Below are 22070 nucleotides of genomic sequence, written 5' to 3'. Positions count from 1 at the left end.
GGCAAAAAGCTACAAGTCCCGCTCATCTGATTGGAGCTATGTTTCATTGATAGTTTGAAATTTATAGTATATTCTCTTCTTTTTATCCTATTTGATTTTCAGTTGCTTGGGGACAAGCAACAATTTAAGTTTGGTGTTGTGATGAGCGGATAATTTATACGCTTTTTGGCATTGTTTTTAGTACGTTTTTAGTAGAATCTAGTTACTTTTAGGGATGTTTTCATTAGTTTTTATGTTAAATTCACATTTCTTGACTTTACTATGAGTTTGTGTGTTTTTCTGTAATTTCAAGTATTTTCTGGCTGAAATTGAGGGACTTGAGCAAAAATCAGATTCAGAGGTTGAAGAAGGACTGCTGATGCTGTTGGATTCTGACCTCTCTGCACTTTTTCTGGAGCTACAGAACTCAAAATGGAGCGCTTTCAATTGCGTTGGAAAGTAGACATCCAGGGCTTTCCAGAAATATATAATAATCCATACTTTGCCCGAGTTTAGACGACGCAAACTGGCATTCAACGCCAGCTCTCTGCCCAATTCTGGCGTCCAGCGCCAGAAACAAGTTGCAAAGTGGAGTTCAACACCCAAACTGGCACAAAAGCTGGCGTTCAACTCCAAGAATGACCTCTCCACGTGTATACTTCAAGCTCAGCCCAAGCACACACCAAGTGGGCCCCAGAAGTGGATTTATGCATCAATTACATACTTCTGTAAACCCTAGTAGCTAGTTTATTATAAATAGGACCTTTTACTATTGTATTAGACATCTTTGGACGCCTGGTTCTTAGATCAGAGGGGCTGGCCATTCGGCCATGCCTGGACCTTTCACTTATGTATTTTCAAACGGTAGAGTTTCTGCACTCCATAGATTAAGGTGTGGAGCTCTGCTGTTCCTCAAAGATTAATGCAAAGTACTACTGCTTTCTATTCAATTCATCTTATTTCGCTTCTAAGATATTCATTCGCACTTCAACCTGAATCTTTAGTGCTGGGCGTAGTGACAGACGCAAAAGGATAGTAAATTCTATTCCAGTATGATCGAGAACGTCCAAGATGATTAGCCATGCAGTGACAGCGCATCGGACCATTTTCACAGAGAGGAATAGGATGCAACCAACGACAAGGGTGATGCCTCCAGATGATTAGCCGTGCTGTGACAGAGCATTTGGACCATTTTCCTGAGAGGATTGAAAGTAGCCAGTGGCACCGGTGACATCCTTACATAAAGCCAACCATAGAAAGGAGTAAGACTGATTGGATGAAGACAGCAGAAAAGCAGAGGTTCAGAGGAACGATTGCATCTCCATACGCTTATCTGAAATTCTCACCAATGATTTACATAAGTATTTCTATCCTTCTTTTATTACTTATTTTCGAAAACCCCATTACTATTTTATATCTGCCTGACTGAGATTTACAAGGTGACCATAGCTTGCTTCATACCAACAATTTCCGTGGGATTCGACCCTTACTCACGTAAGGTTTTTTACTTGGACGACCCAGTGCACTTGCTGGTTAGTTATGCGAAGTTGTGAAGATATGTTTAGACCATGGTTCTGTGCATCCGTTTTTGGTGCCATTGCCAGGGAATCAATTTCGAACAACAATTCACAACCTGAGTAACAATTTCGCATACCACATATACAAGTTCATCTGGCATCTAATGCTTTTCTTTAATTTTCTGTTTTACCTTTTAATACAGTATTGAGAAGTAGCCCCCACATCAAAAAATTTGAAAAGTTGGAATAAATATGGTTGGTAGAGACGGAGATCGCGACCGTGGTCATGGCCATGGCCGAGGCCAAGGCTGAGGCCGAGGCCGAAAGGGGAGGCCTAGGCTTTCTACCGGTCACCCCCTTGACTTGCATGCGGATCCATACACTCTTGTTGGGTCATCATCAGGCACGACTGCTCCGACCAATGGGAGACCGCCACCTATTGCTACTACTACTCCCTCTCGTCAGGAGCCTCAGATACACATGATGCCTACTCCGGGTGTGCCAAGATAATGCACCCAATAAGCGAATGAACCTTCCAACACTGCCTCACATGGTGTGCAGAGTGATCCAGCTATTGTAGCTCCCAGTCGAGCAGGATCTTGTGGGAAAAGACAAACGACATCTAATGGTACCCAAGATACTCAGTGTCAAGGAACTTTCGCTGCTACTGGTAACTCTAGCACAAGTGCTCCCAAGCTTAGATATGATGGTATCAAATGGTTTGTTATTTGATTTAAATTTTATGAATAGCATGTCTCATTTTTACTAAGTAATATGTCTTTATTATTTTTTTGGTTTTTGATGTAGTTGGCACCCACCTAAGCCTGGCTTGAAGCGTATTTCTCATGTTTTTAAGAAAAACTACAACAAGCCTTGGCTGAGTTTTGATGAGGCAGATGATGATACTCGAAAAATATGGTGGACAGAGTGGAGGGTAAATTTTAATTACTATATTATAGTAATTAACTCAATAAAATTATATGGCTGAGTTTATAAAGACCTGCATGTTTTCATTGCACATGCTAATCTCATTAATTAATTACTAATGTCATAATCTGTTTAATTTAGACGTGATATAGGACTAATTTGTTGTTGATACATTTTTACCTCGGATCTTGTTGTTTAGAATTTCAATGCCATATTATATACTATACCATCTGATATATATATATATATATATATCTTGCTGGCTACTTTAGTTCAAATGTATGAGAGATCTATATATAATTTTTTGTTTAGTCCTCACCATCATTCTTAACCAAATCATTGCACCTAAAAATTAGCTAACATAGTTGATATAATTGGTCAAAGAAAAGAGAGGTGGACTGCATGGGGATTCAGTTTAAGCCACCTGGGTGTTGGGTTCCACTTCCATGTTTTTCCCCCCCAAAAATAATGTCATTTATATTATGCAATCTATTAAACAACATTTTAATAAAATTTCTTTTTATTAAAATAGAAATTCTTTGACATTCTTGACACGGAAGAGGATGATATCTATCAAGTTTGGAGGTTTAGGGCTGCCATTTGCAAAAAAGGTGCCCGTCCATATTGGATTCCACCAGAAGTTCTTGGTGAATTGATGAGACGTTGGGACACTAATGTCTATAGACAATTACAGGCGAGAAATACAGCTGTCAGAAAATTGACTCGAGGTACCTCCCTTCACATTGTAGGAGGCACCACCTTTCCAGAAGCAAGGTTACGCTTGGTAAATTGCTTATAGAACCCTCTTTTTTGCTTTATACTATCAGTTGCCATCATAATTTATACTATCAAAATTTACCTATTCATTCAGCTATATATGCTGCTATGCTATTTCAAAACATGTTAAGACATTCAAGTCCTGCTCTCATAACAATTTAGGCTTTAGAAGTGTCTGGTAAATAGTCATAACATCGATGAGATTTTGTGACTAAACCTACACTAGTCTCCATGTCTCTCTACTTCAAATTGCATGAGTATCTGTCTCCTGTGGCTACTTGCCATCATCAAAATATGTCACAGGAAGGTTTATTATATACAAGAAAAGAAATTGGCACTACAAGAAAAACACCCATTCAGCCACACTTTTTTTAGACTACATTTGAAAAGCGTAGCCTATTCATAGAATAGGCTACGCTTTTCTCCGTGTTGCCTTTTTATAAGAGAAAAGGATACACAAATACGGCATCATTTAAAAAGCGTAGCCTTAGATATTAAAGATATCACTTATAAAGCGTAGCCGTAGGTTGATATCTATAGGTTCACTTTTCGTATCAAAGGAGACGCTTTTAAAGGATAACCTATTTATTAAGTTTTGGGTGCGTTTTAAAAGTGATGCCTAATGTCTCTAGAGCCAAAAACTTAACACTTAGTAATTTTTTTCCTTGTTTTTCTTAAAAGCAAACTGATCACCTTAACACTTAGTAAAACTTAGCAAACTTCTTGAGTCTCAGTCACCTTCGATAGCTCAGTCACCTTCATCCTTGTAAACCCTCGATAGCTCAGTCACCCTCGATAGCTCACCATCGTCGCCCCCCACTCACTCTCTTCACTCTCACCATTGACCTTCTCACTCTCGGTCTCGCCATTGACCCTCTCACTCTCGCCATTGACCCTCTCATTACAAGCGGAAACCCTCTCACTCTCGCTATTGAGAGTCGTCGCCTCCCACTCACGACTCACCTGCACAACTCTCCATGTTGACCGTCGTCACTCCTCTTCGCCATCGCTTGCACTAATCGTCGCTGTGCCGCCTCACCATCGTCGTTGTGCGGCCTTCACCATCGTCGCTGCGCCGCTCTCACCATCGTCATCTCCGTGCTTCTCATCATCGTCTTCGCTGTGCTCACATCATTGAATAGATATGTATTGATTTCTATTTGCTTCTGAAATTGATCAGTGGCTTAGGGTTCCTATTTTAGGGGTTTTAATTTGGGGCTTTTAATCTCTGAAATATGGGTTTGTGAACTGTAATTTGATAACATGCATGCTGTTGTTGATGAATATGTGTGGTATTTTAGGGTTTGTGAACTGTGATTTAGCTTGTCTATTTTCTCTGTATTTTTGTTTCTGAAACTGAATCCAAATGCAGCGTTAATAAGCTTTTGTTTCTGTGATTTTTCAATGAATAAGTTGGCTTCTGTTTCTCTGTTTTCAGCTTCCTATTTTCAGCTTCCTGTTTCTAACAGAGTTCTTGCAGTTTAAACGGTTTCTTGGTTAGCCAGAAATAGAAATGGTGTGAAGAATGTAAAGAATGAAAAGAAGACAAGGAGTAGAGAAGAAGTAGAAGAGGAAGAAGAAAGGTAAGCTGAATTGTAAATTGAATTGAAAGAAAGAAATCTGATTAACATGAAAACAAATCATATACAATCCTGTTTATGTAGCCATATCAGGTGAGCCTTCAACAAAGGCAATAACCTTGTAAATACCAATAAATATAAAAAGACTATGTTATTTAAGCTATAATATATATAATTAAAATTAATAATTAAAATTTATTAAAATATTGATATACTGATATATTTAAAAGCCTTTTAAATTAATAATTAATACAGAACATAGTATAAGAAATTAATAATATTAATAATAACAATTCTTGTTTTGTACAGAAGTGATACAAAGAGTTTGTGGACTTTGTTAAGGAAATTTCTGATTCCTTTCTAGTTTTATGGTGTCCTCATCAGAATAAATATTATCTTAGGTGCTTCTCAGCAATAACCCCAAAGAGAGTTTAATTTGTCTTCTGCAACTTTTTCATCTTTTTCAAGCACAAGATCTTCTACTTCAGGTATGAATTGGGTTTAGGATGCCTCAGTTGTAGAAACCTGATTATTTGACATCTCCATTGTAGAAATCTAGGTATTCATCTATAAAAATGGGGACATTATAGTTACTTATACCCCTTTTGACTAAAACTACAATTTTTCCCTCAGTTGCTGATTCTTATGGTAATTCTTTTCTGAGACTAAAGTTGATTTCTTGAATAGGTGAATGATTTAATGTGTTATGTGTGTAATATTGAAACACTTGTTCCAACCAAAACAACAATGGGTTCCAATCAGATTACAGCAGCAACAACAATTACCAGCCACAATCTCAGACTCTAAGCAGAAGATCAGATGATGGTTACAATTGGAGAAAATATGGTCAGAAACAAGTGAAAGGTAGTGAGAATCCAAGAAGTTACTATAAATGCACATTCCCGAATTGCCCAACAAAGAAGAAAGTTGAGAGATCCTTGGATGGACAAATCACAGAGATTGTTTATAAGGGTACTCATAATCACCCTAAGCCTCAGAATACTAGGAGAAACTCTTTATCTTCTTCTAATTCTGCTGCTTTTGCAATTGCTCCCTCCAATCAAATGAACAACTCTGAGGTGACTGATCATCAATCTTATACACATGGTAGTGGACAAATGGATTCTATTGCCACCCCTGAGAACTCCTCAATTTCAGTTGGGGATGATGATTTTGAACAAAGCTCTCAGAGGTGTAAATTAGGTGGAGATGATTATGATGATGATGAACCTGATGCCAAAAGATGGTAAATTTTTAGTTCCATCCTTTTTATTATTATCATTATTATCCAAAGAATTTCAACTCTGTTAGAAATACTTCTGATTTTTTGTTGCTGTTTTTGGTTTTAGCCTGATCTTAATTATATATTATTATCTACTTTATGTGGTTAATAACCCAAAGTTCATTTCATGGTCTAATGTTGTTATAAATTATGCAGGAAAATTGAAGGGGAAAATGAGAGAATATCAGGAGGTGGAAGTAGAACAGTGAGAGAAGCAAGGGTTGTGGTTCAGACAACAAGTGACATAGATATCCTTGATGATGGCTACAGATGGAGGAAGTATGGCCAGAAAGTATTATGGGCAATCCAAATCCAAGGTAAAAATATTTTTAAGTCACTTCTTTTGATTCATCTTTTTGGGAAATTCTTTCAACTTCTTTTATGTTCTATCATGTCACAGTACTTTGATAAATTCCTTTTTTCCTTTTCTCTTGGATCAAACATCGCATGCACATCATAAAAGGACATAATATGTTGCATACTACTACTTGATTCATCTTTTTTTAAATTTGCACTGTAACATGGGTGTACCTATTATTCTGGTATAAAATTTCTTGGTCAAATTAGGCTTTAGGCAACCCCCCTTCTCTTCTTTTCTTTTTCCCTAGTTTGTGCATGTGACACTAGAAGAATAAAGGATACTTATATAAAATCGACTATCAAAATTACTTTTTTGTATCAAATGGAATTTTAGTTAGAAATCATAAGTTAGTTTATTTGTTTCAAATTTTGACAATTTGCTGCACTATATCTATTAGACTAGCATCTGTTATAACAGTTATTTTAGTTTCAAAAGTTAGTGTCGATTAGTTTCAAATTCTGATCATTGTAGAACTCGACAGGAAGGAATTTGATTCAAGAGTTGTACCCTTGCATGTTTATAAATTCTAAGTAGCCGGTTCAGTCCCCTATTGCAGCTCTTTCCCATTTCTTGAAGATAAGTATTGCTTATAAGTGTAGCAATGGTCATATGAGCTTGCTAATTTTGTTTGAAATTTAAAATCAATAGTAAAAATATGTGCATGATAAGCAGGTCTTTCCCAGTGTATTTTTTCTTCTTATGCTTATTATATGTCATTCTGTTTCCTAAATTTTGATATCAATTAAAAAGCAAAATAGAAGATTTGCTAATGACTTTTAATATGATGCTACAATTTACATTTTACAAAACACCATATATGAATGAGTTGTTGATCCTTTTCTATGTTCTCGGAAGTTATATTATTTTAAACACCAACTGCCAATGTACGTTCAGCTGATTTACTCGGATCAGTGTCACATTGGAACTAACCTTCTTTCTTTTTTTTTCAGTCTAACTCAACTGTGTCATCATTTGGATTATGAAACAGATCTCAAGGATGTGAAGTATTGGAGTTGGCACAATGAGGTTGTTGGATTTTGGGTGCCTGGTTGCAGTTCTATGTGGTATTCTTATGTCTGTGAAAGCTGAGATTAGCATGACTCTTTCTTTTAGTTGCATTGTCATAGCTACTAGTATTCTTGTGTCTGTGAAGAGAGCTATAACCAAAGCTATTCACTGCCTAAAGTCCTTCAAATTTTAATGGTTGAGGCCATTGTTGGCATAGTTAGAGTTGGTCAATTGGTTCTAATAATTGCCAGAAGATGCAGCTTTAATATGTCCATTTTTATTTTGTTCATTCCAATTTAAGATTCCGATCGAACATAATTCTCTATTAATGAACTAAGTTTGATTGAGTTGCAAAAGTAATATATGTAATGTAATATAAATGCAGGCAATAATTAGGGGTGTGACATGGCTTCTACATTATTTTTGGAATGTACACAATTAGCATGTTTATTTGATTCTCAATTTGGTAGTGAATTTGTTTGAATTTATTTATTATGATGATGAATTGTTGATTTGCTGCAGATTGAGCATTAAGATCCAGTTGCATCTGATGCATTCCATGAATGGTAACCGCCGATGATTCAGATCGAGTCTCCATTTGGAACTGGAAACACTGCCAATGCTGCTCTACTCTCTGCTCGCCCAGTCTTCATCAAGAATTTGCTTCAATATATGTTCAATTCAGTCGCAAATGTTAGGTGCTCTATTTGACATCAATTTGTTTTTTTCTCTTCTATCAGAAGATTAATAACTTTTATTAGAAGATACTTATGTAGGATACAATATTTTGGTTTTTTATAGTTTATTAGTAGTAAATTCTAAGTGATCTAATGTATATTTTGATATGGGTATGTTTAATTTAGTGTGAGATATATGAATACTCATTTATGATCATCCCAATATTTTTAGTTCATTAAAAATATATTTTGTTAAAGGATAATTTTTATTATTTAAAGAATATTGTATGGTATTATTATGTATTTATTTTTATTTTATAATTTTTGACTAATTTAATTAAAAAAAATAGGATTATATATATAATCATATTACTAAATATTAGGTTTTAGAAAAAAAATTATTAGAATATATATATATAGAAAATAAAACAAAACAATGAGGGACCTAAGGCTACACTTATATATAGTAGCTATAGTATACAAAAAAAAAAAGAGGGACCTAAGGCTACGCTTATAAAAAGTAGCTATGGTATACAATGTGCCTACGCTTTACAAGTGATGTAGTAGCGTTGAAAAGCGTAGCCTATTCTGGAAAAATGAAAGCTGAAAAGCGTAGCCTTTGGTCCTAGACAGCATCACTTGAAAAGCGTAGCCTATTCCCAAATGCCAAAAGCGTAGCCCTTGGTATAGAAAAGCGTAGCCTTTGAGAATAGGCAATGGCCGAATAGGAATCACCCCAAAAAGCGTAGCCGTAGCCCAAAAAGCGTAGCCGTAGCCTAAGGCATCATTTTTTTTCACTTTTGGCTACACTTTTTAAGTGTACCTGAATGGGTATTTTTCTTGTAGTGTGGGAGTAAAATCTGCTTCCTTGAAGGTTTATGTCAGTTGTCACTGCTTTGCTTGACAGAGCACAAAACGCTGCCAAACATGCAGATGGTGGCTGAGTCTATAATCCTATTCTGCTAGGAGAGTGAAACTACATCTTCTTAATAATTTCTCATGTGCGCTCCCATGCATAAGTGGTGCACGAAATTGTGATTACACTTTTCACAACTCCACACAACTAACCAGCAAGTGCACTGGGTCGTCCAAATAATACCTTACGTGAGTAAGGGTCGATTCCACGGAGATTGTCGGCTTGAAGCAAGCTATGGTTATTTTGTAAATCTTAGTCAGGAGATTAATAATAAGAGTGATTGTATTTATGAAAAATAAATAACATGAAATAAATAGTACTTGTGATTCAATAATGAGAAACAGGCTGAGGTTCCGGAGATGCTCTGTCATCTGAATCTCTGCTTTCCTACTGTCTTCTTCTCCAAACACGCATGGCTTGCTTCAATGGCAAGTTGTATGATCCTCTTGGATGAAAAATACCAGGTACGATCTCTGCACGGCTAATTAACTGACGGATTGCTCGTCTCGGATGAAAAATACCATGTACAGCTACCGCACGGCTAATCATCTGTCGGTTCCCACTAGCGTCGGAATAGGACCCTTGTCCTTTTTCACACTGTCACTGCGCCCAACATTCGCAGGTTTGAAGCTCATCACAGTCATCCCTTCCCAGATCCTACTCGGAATACCACAAATAAGGTTTAGACTTTTCAGATCTCAGGAATGCTGCCCATTTGGTTCTAGCCTATACCACGAAGGTTCTAACCTCCGGACTCGGTCCGTGGATCAGAAACCCAAGAGATACGCACTCAAGCTGTCGCCCAATGACTATGTTGAGCTCAGATAGAACAGAGTGGTTGTCAGGCACGCATTCATGGGGTTGAGGATAATGATAGTGTCACGGATCATCATGTTCTCCATGTTGAAGTACGAGTGAGTATCTTAGAATAGAATCAAGCGTGATTGAATAGAAAACAGTAGTAATTGCATTAATCCATTGAAACACAGCAGAGCTCCTCACCCCCACCTATGAGGTTTAGAGACTCATGCCATCAAGATTACAATATGAAGTGTAAAAATGTCAAAAGGTACAAAATGAATCTCTAAAAGTAGTTTTTATACTAAACTAGTAACTTAGGGTTACAAAAAATGAATAACTGAGTGCAGATAGTGCAGAAATCTACTTCTGGGGCCCACTTGGTGTGTACTTGGGCTGAGCATTGAAGCTTTTTCATGCATAGGCTGTTTCTGGAGTTAAACGCCAACTTTGGTGCCAGTTTGGGCGTTTAACTCCAATTCTGGTGCCAGTTTGGGCGTTTTACGCCAGAAATTTTTAGGCTGGATTTGGACGCCAGTTTGGGCCATCAAATCTCGGGCAAAGTATGGACTATTATATATTGCTGGAAAGCCCAGAATGTCTAGTTTCCAACACAATTGAGAGAGTTCCAATTGGACTTTAGTAGATCCAGAAAATCCACTTCGAGTTCAGGAGGGTCAGAATCCAACAGCATCTGCACTTTTTTTTCAGCCTCTGAATCAGATTTTTGCTCAGGTCCCTCAATTTCAGCAAAAAAAAATAGCTGAAATTATAGAAAAAGACAAAAACTTATAGTAAAGTTCAGAAATGTGATTTTTAAATAAAAACTAATAAAAATATAATGAAAAGTAATCAAAACATACTAAAAACTATGTAAAAACAATGCCAAAAAGGGTATAAATTATCCGCTCATCACAACACCAAACTTAAATTGTTGCTTGTCCCCAAGCAACTAAAAACAAACTATGATAAAAAGAAGAGAAAATACAATAAATTTCAAAATATCAATGAAGATTAGTTTCAATTAGATGAGCGGGACTAGTAGCTTTTTGCTTCTGAACAGTTTTGGCATCTCACTTTATCCTTTGAAGTTCAGAATTATTGGCATCCATAGGAACTCAGAATTCAGATAGTGTTATTGATTTTCTTAGTTCAGTATGTTGATTCTTGAACACAGCTACTTTATGAGTCTTGGCCGTGAGCCTAAGCATTTTGTTTTCCAGTATTACCACCGGATACATAAATGCCACAGACACATAATTGGGTGAACCTTTTCAGATTGTGACTCAGCTTTGCTAGAGTCCCCAGTTAGAGGTGCCCAGCGCTCTTAAGCACACTTTTTTTGCTTTGGACCACGACTTTAACCGCTCAGTCTCAAGCTTTTCACTTGACACCTTCACGCCACAAGCACATGGTTAGGGACAGCTTGATTTAGCCGCTTAGGCCAGGATTTTATTCCTTTGGGCCCTCCTATCCATTAATGCTCAAAGCCTTGGATCCTCTTTACCCTTGCCTTTTGGTTTAAAGGGTTATTGGCTTTTTCTGCTTGCTTTTTCTTTTTCTTTTTTTTTATTATTTTCGCCCTTCTTTTTTGCAAGCTTTGTGTTTTTCACTGCATTTTCTTCCTTCAAGAATCAATTTTATGATTTTTCAGATTATCAATAACATTTATCTTTTTTCATTATTCTTTCAATAGCCAACAATTTTAATATTCATAAACAACAAATTCAAAAATATGCACTGTTCAAGCATTCATTCAGAAAACAAAAGGAATTGCCACCACATCAAAATAATTAAACTAATTTCAAGATAAAATTTGAAATTCATGTACTTCTTGTTCTTTTACAAATAAAAACATTTTTTATTTAAGAAAGGTGAAGGATTCATAGGACATTCATAGCTTTAAGACATAGAAATTAGACACTAATAATCATGTAATAAAGACACAAACATAGACAAAACATAAAGCATAGAATTCGAAAAACAGAAAAATAAGAACAAGGAAATTAAAGAACGGGTCCACCTTAGTGATGGCGGCTAGTTCTTCTTCTTGAAGATCCCATGGAGTGCTTTAGCTCCTCAATATCTCTTCCTTGCCTTTGTTGCTCCTCTTTCATGGCCTTTTGGTCCTCTTTGATTTTATGGAGGATAATGGAGTGCTCTTGTTGAGGTCCTTGAGTGGGCTCTCTTGTTTGCTCCATCCTCTTTCTAGTGATGGGCTTTTGAGATGAATCTCTCCATCTCTCATGACTCGGAGTTGGAAGCAACTGCTTTCCCTTTCCTCTTCCTAGAGGTTTCTCTGGCCTTAGGTGCCATTAGTGGTTATGGAAACCAAAAAACTGAGCTTTTCCACACCAAACTTAAAAGCTTCGCTCGTCCTCGAGCAAAATAAGTTAGAGGGGAGTAGAAGAAGAATGATACAATTAATTTTGAAAACTTATTACTGTATACAAGAAAAATTAAGAAGATTTGAAAAGAATTTGAAAAGATATGTAAGTTTTGAAAATGTTTTGGAAGGAATTGAAAAGAATTAAAAAGAGAATTAAAAAAGAATTGGAAATATTATTAATTTTTGAAAATAGAAATTGAAATATGAAAGTTTAAAATATGTTTGACGCAAAAAATTATGAATTAAAACATAAAAAATTGAAAAAAATCAAATTAGAAACAAAATTATCTCCCTTGTGTCATCCTGGCATTAAACGCCCAGAATGCTATTTATTCTGGCGTTTAACGCCCACTTGTCTGCCTATTTGGGCGTTTAACGCCCAGCCAGATACCCTGACTGGCGTTAAATGCCAGGAATCCTTCTTTACTGGGCGTTTTTCTGAACGCCCAGAATGCTGCCTGCATGGGCGTTAAACGCCCATTCTACTATCCTTACTGGCGTTTAAACGCTAGTAAGCCTGTCCTCCAGGGTGTGCTGTTTTTTATGCTATTTTTTTTTGCTTTAATTCTGCAGCTGTTTTTATGACTTCACATGATCATCAACCTAAAGAAAACATGAACTAACAATGGAAAATGAAATGAAAAAGTAATTAACATAGATAAATGAGATTGGGTTGCCACCCAATAAGCACTTCTTTAATGTCTTTAGCTAGATCTTTACTGAGATTTTTAATTTAGTCTCAATTTTGAGCACTCTTGCTCAACATTGCCTTCAAGATAATGTTTGACTCTCTGAGCCTAGAGTTGAACAGCAGGACCTTCTGTCCTGCCTCAAAGACTCTAGAAGACAGCCTTTTGTCATGCCATCTTTTTGCTTTCTCTTTATAAATTTTAGCATTTTTGAAAGCATTGAGTCTGAACTCTTCCAACTCATTCAACTGGAGTAATCTTTTCTCTCCAGCTACCTTAGCATCAAGGTTTAGGGACCTGGTTTCCTAGTAGGCTTTGTGTTCTAGCTCCACTGGCAGATGACAGGCTTTGCCATACACAAGCTGGTATAGAGAGGTCCCTATAGGAGTCTTGAATGTTGTTCTGTATGCCCACAGAGCATCATCCAGACTTCTTGCCCAATTCCTTCTATGGGTACTTACAGTTCATTCCAGGATTCATTTTAGTTCTCTATTCGAGACTTCAGCCAGCCCATTTGCCTGTGGATGATATGGAGTTGCCACTTTATGGTTAATTCCATATCTGACCAGAGCAGAATCAAGCTGTTTATTGCAGAAAAGAGTGTCTCCATCACTGATCAGTATCCTAGGGACACCGAACCTTCTGAAAATATGCTTCTAGAGGAACTTCATCACTGTCTTAGTATCATTAGTGGCTGTTACAATCGCTTCTACCCATTTGGATACATAGTCTACTGCCACTATAATATAAGTGTTTGAATATGATGGTGGGAAAGGCCCCATGAAGTCAATACCCCATACATCAAACAACTCAATCTCTAGGATCCCTTGCTGAGGCATGGCATGACCGTGAGGCAAATTACCAGCTCTCTGGCAACTGTCATAGTTACGTACAAACTCTCGGGAGTCTCTATAGAGAGTAGGCCAGTAGAAACCACATTGGAAAACCTTTGTGGCTATTCGCTCACCTCCAAAGTATCCTCCATATTGTCATCCATGGCAATGCCATAGGATATTCTGTGCCTCTTCTCTAGGCACACATCTGCGGATAACTCCGTCTGCACACCTCTTAAAGAGATATAGTTCATCCCACAAGTAGTACTTTGCATCAAAAATTAATTTTTTTCATTTGTTGCTTGCTGTACTCTTTGGGTATGAATCTCACAGCTTTATAGTTTGCAATGTCTGCAAAGCATGGTAATTCCTAAATGTCAACGAGTTGCTCATCCGGAAAGGTTTCAGAGATCTCAGTAGGAGGGAGGGATGCCCTTGCTACTGGTTCTATCCGAGACAGGTGATCAGCTACTTAGTTCTCTGTCCCTTTTCTGTCTCTTATTTCTATATCAAACTCTTGCAGAAGCAACACCCATCTTATGAGTCTGGGTTTTGAATCCTGCTTTGTGAGGAGATATTTTAGAGCAGCATGGTCAGTGTACACAATCACTTTTGATCCTACTAAATAATATATGAACTTGTCAATGGCATAAACCACTGGAAGCAACTCCTTTTCTGTGGTTGTGTAATTCTTTTGTGCGTCATTCAAAACACGACTAGCATAGTAAATAACGTGCAGAAGCTTGTTATGCCTCTGTCCCAATACTGTACCAATGGCGTGGTCACTGGCATCACACATTAATTTGAATGGTAATGTCCAGTCTGGTGCAGAAATGACTGGTGCTGTGACCAGCTTGGCTTTCAGAGTTTCAAACGCCTGCAGACACTCTGTATCAAATACAAATGGCGTGTCAGCAGCTAGCAGATTGCTCAGAGATTTTGCAATTTTTGAAAAATCCTTTATAAACCTCCTATAGAATCCTGCATGCCCCAGAAAGCTTCTAATTGCTTTAACATTGGCAGGTGGTGGTAATTTTTCAATTACCTCTACCTTAGCTTGATCCACCTCTATTCCCTTATTTGAAATTTTGTGCCCAAGGACAATTCCTTCAGTCACCATAAAGTGACATTTTTCCCAGTATAAAACTAGGTTAGTCTCTTGGCACCTTTTCAGAACAAGTGTTAGATGGTCAAGACAGGAGCTGAATGAGTCTCCAAATCTGAGAAGTCATCCATGAAGACTTCCAGAAATTTCTCTACCATATCAGAGAAGATAGAGAGCATGCACCCCTGGAAGGTTGCAGGTGCATTGCACAGACCAAATGGCATCCTTCTGTAGGCAAATACTCCAGAAGGATATGTGAATGCTGTTTTCTCTTGGTCCTGAGGATCTACTGCAATTTGGTTGTAACCTGAATAGCCATCCAAAAAGTAGTAGTATTCATGACCTGCTAGTCTCTCTAGCATCTAGTCTATGAATGGTAAAGGAAAATAATCCTTTCTGGTGGCTGTATTGAGTCTTCTGTAGTCAATACACATACGCCACCCTGTAACTGTTCTTGTAGGAACCAGTTCATTTTTTTCATTATGAACCACTGTCATGCCTCCCTTCTTGGGACAACATGGACAGGGCTTACCCAGGGGCTATCAGAAATAGGATAAATAATCCCAGCCTCTAGTAACTTAGTGACCTCTTTCTGCACCACCTCCTTCATGGCTGGATTCAGCCGCTTCTGTGGTTGAACCATTGGCTTGGCATCATCCTCCAATAGGATCTTGTGCATGCATCTGGCTGGCTAATGCCCTTAAGATCACTTATGGACCACCCAAGAGCTGTCTTGTGTGTTCTTAGCACCTGAATTAGTGCTTTCTCTTCTTGTGGCTCTAAGGTAGAGCTTATGATTACTAGAAAAGTGTCATCTTCTCCCAGAAATGCATATTTCAGAGATGGTGGTAGTGGCTTGAGCTCGGATTTAGGAGGCTTCTCCTCTTCCTGAGGAGTTTTCAGAGGTTCTTCTGTTTTCTCTTATTCCTCTAAATCAGGATGAACATCTTTAAAAATGTCATCTAGCTCTGATTCAAGACTCTCAGTCATATTGACCTCTTCCACCAAGGAGTCAATAATATCAGCACTCATGCAGTCTTTTGGTGTGTCTGGATGCTGCATAGCTTTGATAGCATTCAACTTAAACTCATCCTCATTGACTCTCAGGGTTATCTCCCCTTTTTGGACGTCAATGAGGGTTCGTCCAGTTGCTAGGAAAGGTCTTCCTAGAATGAGAGTTGTACTCTTGTGCTCCTCCATTTCCAACACTACAAAGTCAGTAGGAAAGGCAAATGGCCCAACCTTGACAATCATTACTAGAAAATTAGTTATTACAGACGGATATTTTTGACGAATTTTATCCCACGGAAATACAGAAGGAATTTCAGAGGGATTTTTTTGTCGGAAAACAAAAAAAATGAATTAGCATAAATTACAGACGGAAAAAAAAATCCGTCGATAATTCTGTCGAAAATATTAATTTTTTTTCCAAAAAAAATGGTTACAGACGGAAAATCCGTCTGTAATTTAAAAATTTTTGTCGGAAAAATTGAGATAACCCTAACTCAACCCTATCTTCTCGAGCTTCATCCACACCCCACACAAGTGAGAGCTCCATCGCACGAGTTTCTTCCTCTCTCCTTCTTATTTTGCAATATAAAACTGTTCTCCTCCGCTCCCCTCGCCAGCGGTGCTACCGAGCTCAGAGCCGGCGGCTCCATTCACACTCCACACAAATCTAACGAGCTTCTCCCTCTCTCCGTCAACGAGCTACTTTTTCTCTCTGTCGCACGAGCATCTTTTGCCGCTGCCGCCGCCGCTCGCGTCGCATGAGCCCCCTCCGCCGCCGCTCTCGTCGCATCTGCTCCCTTCGTCATCGTCCCTTGGAGGTTAGATTTTTAATCCGCTAATTAACCGAAACTAAAGCCCTCCATTTTTCTTCGCTTGGAGGTTAGTTCATTCAGCGTTTCGTTCCTTTCGTTGTTCTTGTTCTACGATTTGATAATGGTGATTGATCATATTTATGGAGATCTGCTTTCGTTCCTTTCGTTCCTTTCGCTTGGAGGTTAGATTTCATGCAGATCTGCTTCAATCAAAACAAATGCCCTAAAAGCTGGTAGTAAAGATGAAGAAAGACAATATAATATGGTGTTGTCTATAGTGTTGAAGGGAAAAGGGAAGAGTTCTTGGAACAACTTTTGAGTTCTAGGAACAGATCAAGATCAAGGAGTGGAAAAAAGAGATATTCATATGAGGAATGCTCATCATCTTCTTCAGATGTTAGTAAAGAATAATGATTGACCAATATTTCACTTTGCTTTTGACACTCGGATAGGCGAAGAATATTTCTATTTTGACAAAGTCAACTCTTATCTTGTGCCTCATTTTTCAATGGTAAACCTATTTTCTCTTTTCTTGATGTAGGCAAAGAAAATATTTCCAACTGGCTTCAGTGCTATTTTAAGGTACCTCAATTTGTGGCTTTTTATCTATTAATTTTCACTTGTCTTTGAAACTGCTAATTTTCCTTTTAGCTTCTTCATTACTACTTGCAAAATTATGCTTCTTTTGTTTAGATCATTTATGCATGTTGCAATTTTTTATTTCAGTTCTGCAATGCTCTATTGTGCCTTTTACAGTTCTGCTTTTGAGGTAACTATAATTACCAGTTCATGAAATCTTCGATCATCATTTAATCATTTATTTTGAATATTATAATAAATCTGTGCTTTTAATTGTTATTACTCTTTTCCATTTGATTTTAGGAAATCGAAGTTTTACGGATTCGACAAGAAAGGGAACTGGTGGAAGGAGATAACCGCAGGTACCGTAAAGTTCCCGAAGAACAAGGTTACTAGCAAGGTTTGGCTTCTTTGTTTATGTTGCTTATTCTCTGATTCTTCAGTTCGTAAGTAGTTAGAGAAGTTTAAATGATAATTGTTTGAGCCTCATATAATAATGTCGAACGTGGTTCTTTTGCTGTCATTATAGTAGTTAAATCTAAGAAGGTTAATTGGTTCATTTGTGCTTATGATCTTCTTGTTATAAATTTCAGTTCCAATGATATTCTTAATCGCCGGTGCTCTAGCCTGAAACTTAGTTACTTAAACTACTTCACCTCTCATAAATTTCAGTTCCAATGATCTTCTTGTTTGATAAGTTTTATACATCTCTGTAATAACAGAGCTGTATGGTTCTCTTAATTCAGATAGGGTATTATGCCATTTCTGCTTTAAGCCAAAGAAAGTTACAAACGAGGCCTTGTCAGTTGACCATGCTAAAAAGAGTCAAGTGCTAGTATCAAGTGTTATTCTCCTTAAAACTACTTTGGATGCCCTTATTCTACTATCAAAGGTACCTCTATCTCATACACAAAATCACAAACTAGAATAAATATTCTGGCAGTAAGCAATTTAGGCTGAAAAAAGGGAGAAATATGATCTTATTAAAATAAGGTATATGCAGTTGCTTGTTGTAGGTTAGTGCAGTGAAATGTGGAAGGGTTCAAGTTGATGGTGAGAGGGTATCAATTTTATACATAGTTAAATCATCACAGAAGATTAGCCATTTCGTACACAGGTTTGTCTTTGCACTGAAAGCTTTGCAGTTTTACTTTTGTGGTTTAGAAGTGATTGAGCTTGAAACTGATGCCGCAAAGATTTTAGGCATGAACCGTTTGTGATGGCTTGTGAGGTTCCGATTCTCCAAAAAGAACTAGACGTGCTGACTGTTTGTAAACCTGCATCTGTCCCTGTAAGTATGCATTAACAAGTGAACTATATTTGCTAGTCCCTGTGATTGCTTTTTCTTTTCCTGTGGGAAATTTTATACTTTCTTGTTTTCCTTGTCCTTATTATTTGAGTTAATGTGGTATTGTTGCTTGTTAGTTTGGTTGTCCTATTAAGGGGAAATGTTAGGGAACAAACAATTTGAAAAAAACGTTGATTTAGAATCTTTGCATAACTCAAAATAAAGGATATCCTTTGCTTAGGAGGTGGTTCTTTTGTTCATTCCTCAGTTTTCTAACTTTGGTTCTGTTGCCTCTTTCTTCTTTTTGCCTGTATTTTGGTTACAAATCATATTGATCATTTCAGGAGCATCACATTCGAACTGGTTGTGGTTCTGTGTCTGTTATAGTGTATGGGGATCCTGAGAAACCAGCTCTGATCACTTATCCAGACCTAGCACTAAATTGTGAGTGCATATGTGTATTCTTTAATCCATTCTTTTTATTTTATTCGGAAGGCTGAATTAATTGTTCACTTATCTGTTTGTGCAGATATGTCATGTTTCCAAGGATTATTTTTCTGTCCAGAGGCAGCTTCTTTGCTGCTTCACAACTTCTGCATATATCATATCAGTCCTCCTGGACATGAGGTCTGTAAGAGATTGATTTCAATATACATTTTCTTTTCTATTTAGAAAGTGAACTTTATAATTCACATAGCAGGTGAAGTAACTTTCTTTTCCCTTGTTCATTTTCCTTGTTTTGTCTGTTTAGCTTCTCCGAAATTCAGGTCTTATTCTTATTGATGATCATTAGGGTGATGATCATTGATCTTGATGCACATCAAGGAAATGGCCATGAAACAGACTTTGCCTATGATAGTATGGCCACCAAAATTTCTCCTTATGTTGTCTGACTTCTTACCTTTTAGGATTTTCACTGAAAAGACTGTGTAATGGCAGGCCGAGTCTACATTTTGGACATGTACAACCTTGGAATATACCCTTTGGTGAGCTATCTGCTCCTTTGTTTGTTTTGTGTTCATAATTTTAAAGTGATTTTCTCTAATTTCCCCTTTTCACATTTGGCTTATTTATTCATCATCGCTACATGACATTAGACATGCTGCCAGTATCTTGTGGCTTTTACCATACATTTGGTTTATCATGTCCTTTGTGGTGGTTGGAAGGATGAGTGTTTTTTCTCTTTTAATCAATGTCATTAGATGGTTCAAGATACATAGATCAAGCAACACTATTAAGTATTATGGCTTTGTTAAAACCTGAATTTTCTGAAAGTTTATTTAGATCAATGTCCTTTCTAATTGTTTCTATTATATTTTCTTTGGTTATTAGTTAAAGCACATATATATTATTATTAGTTACTTATTATAGAAACTTAAAGCACATATATATTTACAGAAAATTGAAAGGAGTATCTCATAATAAGTTTGGTTAGGTGACAGGCAATTCTAGCATGTGCCTTTGCTGAGAAAAATTTTGACAAAGTAACTGCTGCTGCAACAAGGTTAATTTATGTTTCCAATATTTCATTTATCAATGGATTTGGTAATGCTTCGTTATATGATTTTGTGGCTAATTTCATTATATTATTGCCCCAATAGTTTGTTGCTTCCACATAACCAATCAATTCATTAGCCTTTGTATTTGATGGTGTGAACTATGGTGCTTCCGATTTTGCTTATTCTGCATACTCCTTGGTAAGTTATTAGTTCACATAATGAAATGCCTTTATTTATTCCTATTTTCATAGCGTGTTAGATCTCTATCTAAACATGTTAATTTGCTATAATATTCTCTATTTTTCAGGTTTTGGTTTCACTAGCAAGTATTATATTATTCTATTAAAGTTCAATTCTGCTAGCTTGGAGAGAACTGTTGATTATCATATTAAATAAAAAAGCTTGGTTGTCATAATTTAATTTCTATAGAGACTGATATAGTATTTTCTGATCTGGTTCTAGTTGCATTTGCGGTTAACACTTGCTAGATTGGTGTGAGATATCAGCTAATCTTGGAGTAGCTATTTCCAAGCTTAGTAATTATAGATGTATTCTTTGAAGGATATCTGATCATTTCATGGACTTCAATTTTGTTTACTTAACAAAATTTAAGCTCATGTCAATATAACCATTAATTAGAATCTCAATATAACAAAACTTCAATCATAAACTATATAGGCTAACATTGCAAGAGCTTTCATTGTAGATGCTCATGTGGAATAAAGTTGGCATCTCAAATGTGGCTGGAGAAGTAGCTTTGCTAGCAGGATTAGCCATGTGGGCCACTAACTTACCTTTGATAAGGCAAAAACTTTATGAACTTTTTTTCTACACTCATCAACTATACATAGTTTTCGTAGTCTTTTATGTACTACATGTAGGATTTTCTTCTTTCTGTGTGTTTCTTACAAGCTTTTACTTATTCTTGATCGATCGCTACCTCAGGTTCCTACAGTTCCAGCAAAAAATTTAGCTGGTTTCTGCTCGCATCTTATCTTGTGAAACTATTGAACTGAATTTCTCCAAGAATCCAGGTGAATGACAAGTTCTATATCTGAATTTGTCTCCATTTCAAGCAACAGTATTTATTTCAATTTCCTCTCATGTTGCTACAATAGGATTCAACTTTTCATATATATTGCTCTCACGGGGACACAGAAATTGTTGAGTTCTGATCAGTGCATATAGGTAGCTAATTTCAAATCTGCACTGTGATGTCATACAAATCATATAAATCATTGAGAAACTGTGTTGATCTTTTTCTCCACATCTGTTGTAGTGCTCAAATATATTCTTGAAAAAAGATCAAGATATACGTTAATTGTTTCTTTTGACTTCACATGTCATTTGGAACAGTCAATCACTATGTGCAGGACTTATTTTTACCCCCATCAAGCAATCAATCCAGAATTTCTTTCCAGTCAAAACTTGTTTAGAAATGGGGTACATTACACTCAACCTCATGATTATATACTAAAAATAAAAGCTCAATCATTCATTACTCTTTTTCTTTGTTATTCTTCTTGTAAACTTTTGCATACTCGCTTTACAGGAGTTTGCTGAGAGGAAGGACAATGGGAAGATGGCTGGAGGATCAAAAGGAGAGGAAAAAGCAGGAAATTACGACTCATAATGCTCAGTTGCATGCTGCAGTATCCGTGGCAGGCATAGCTGCTGCTGTTGTGGCCATTGCAGCTTCAATAGAGTGTACATTGTAGAATCAATAGAGTGTACATAGTAGCCATAAGAAAGTGTACATAGCTGCCATAAAGTTCTACACTTACCATATGAGTGGTCTCTAGCTTAGCTTGCATTGTTCAAGAAATTTTAGAAAATTCTAAGGATGCTACTCTACTAATTTTTGTGAGACATGGATGTAATTTTCACTCCATATGGATGTATAACTGTATATTATTGAATAAGTAGAGTTATATGCAAAGAAATATTATATAGATAATCTATTTTTCATATATCTCAAAGAAGGAAAAAATAATATATAATTTATATGAGTTGAGTTGAGTTTTTTTATATTTATTTTGTATG

The 22070-nt window shown here is 36.8% G+C and overlaps 1 long non-coding RNA gene and 1 pseudogene across 1 annotated transcript; both read left to right on the top strand.

Moving 5' to 3' along the window:
• Positions 1–5508: 5508 nt before the first annotated feature.
• LOC112757062 (WRKY transcription factor WRKY24-like) lies at positions 5509–6383 on the top strand (annotated as a pseudogene).
• Positions 6384–20904: 14521 nt separating this feature from the next.
• Positions 20905–21869, top strand: LOC140179787 (uncharacterized). Its single transcript, XR_011873614.1, has 3 exons — positions 20905–21061; positions 21146–21215; positions 21580–21869. It is a non-coding gene; the product is annotated as an uncharacterized lncRNA (long non-coding RNA).
• The last annotated feature ends 201 nt before the right edge of the window (positions 21870–22070 follow it).

The sequence above is a fragment of the Arachis hypogaea genome, chromosome 16 (genome assembly GCF_003086295.3).
Source record: "Arachis hypogaea cultivar Tifrunner chromosome 16, arahy.Tifrunner.gnm2.J5K5, whole genome shotgun sequence".
Lineage (NCBI taxonomy): Eukaryota > Viridiplantae > Streptophyta > Magnoliopsida > Fabales > Fabaceae > Arachis > Arachis hypogaea.
Note: the sequence above shows the minus strand (reverse complement) of the source record. Positions and strands in the feature narration are given on the sequence as shown.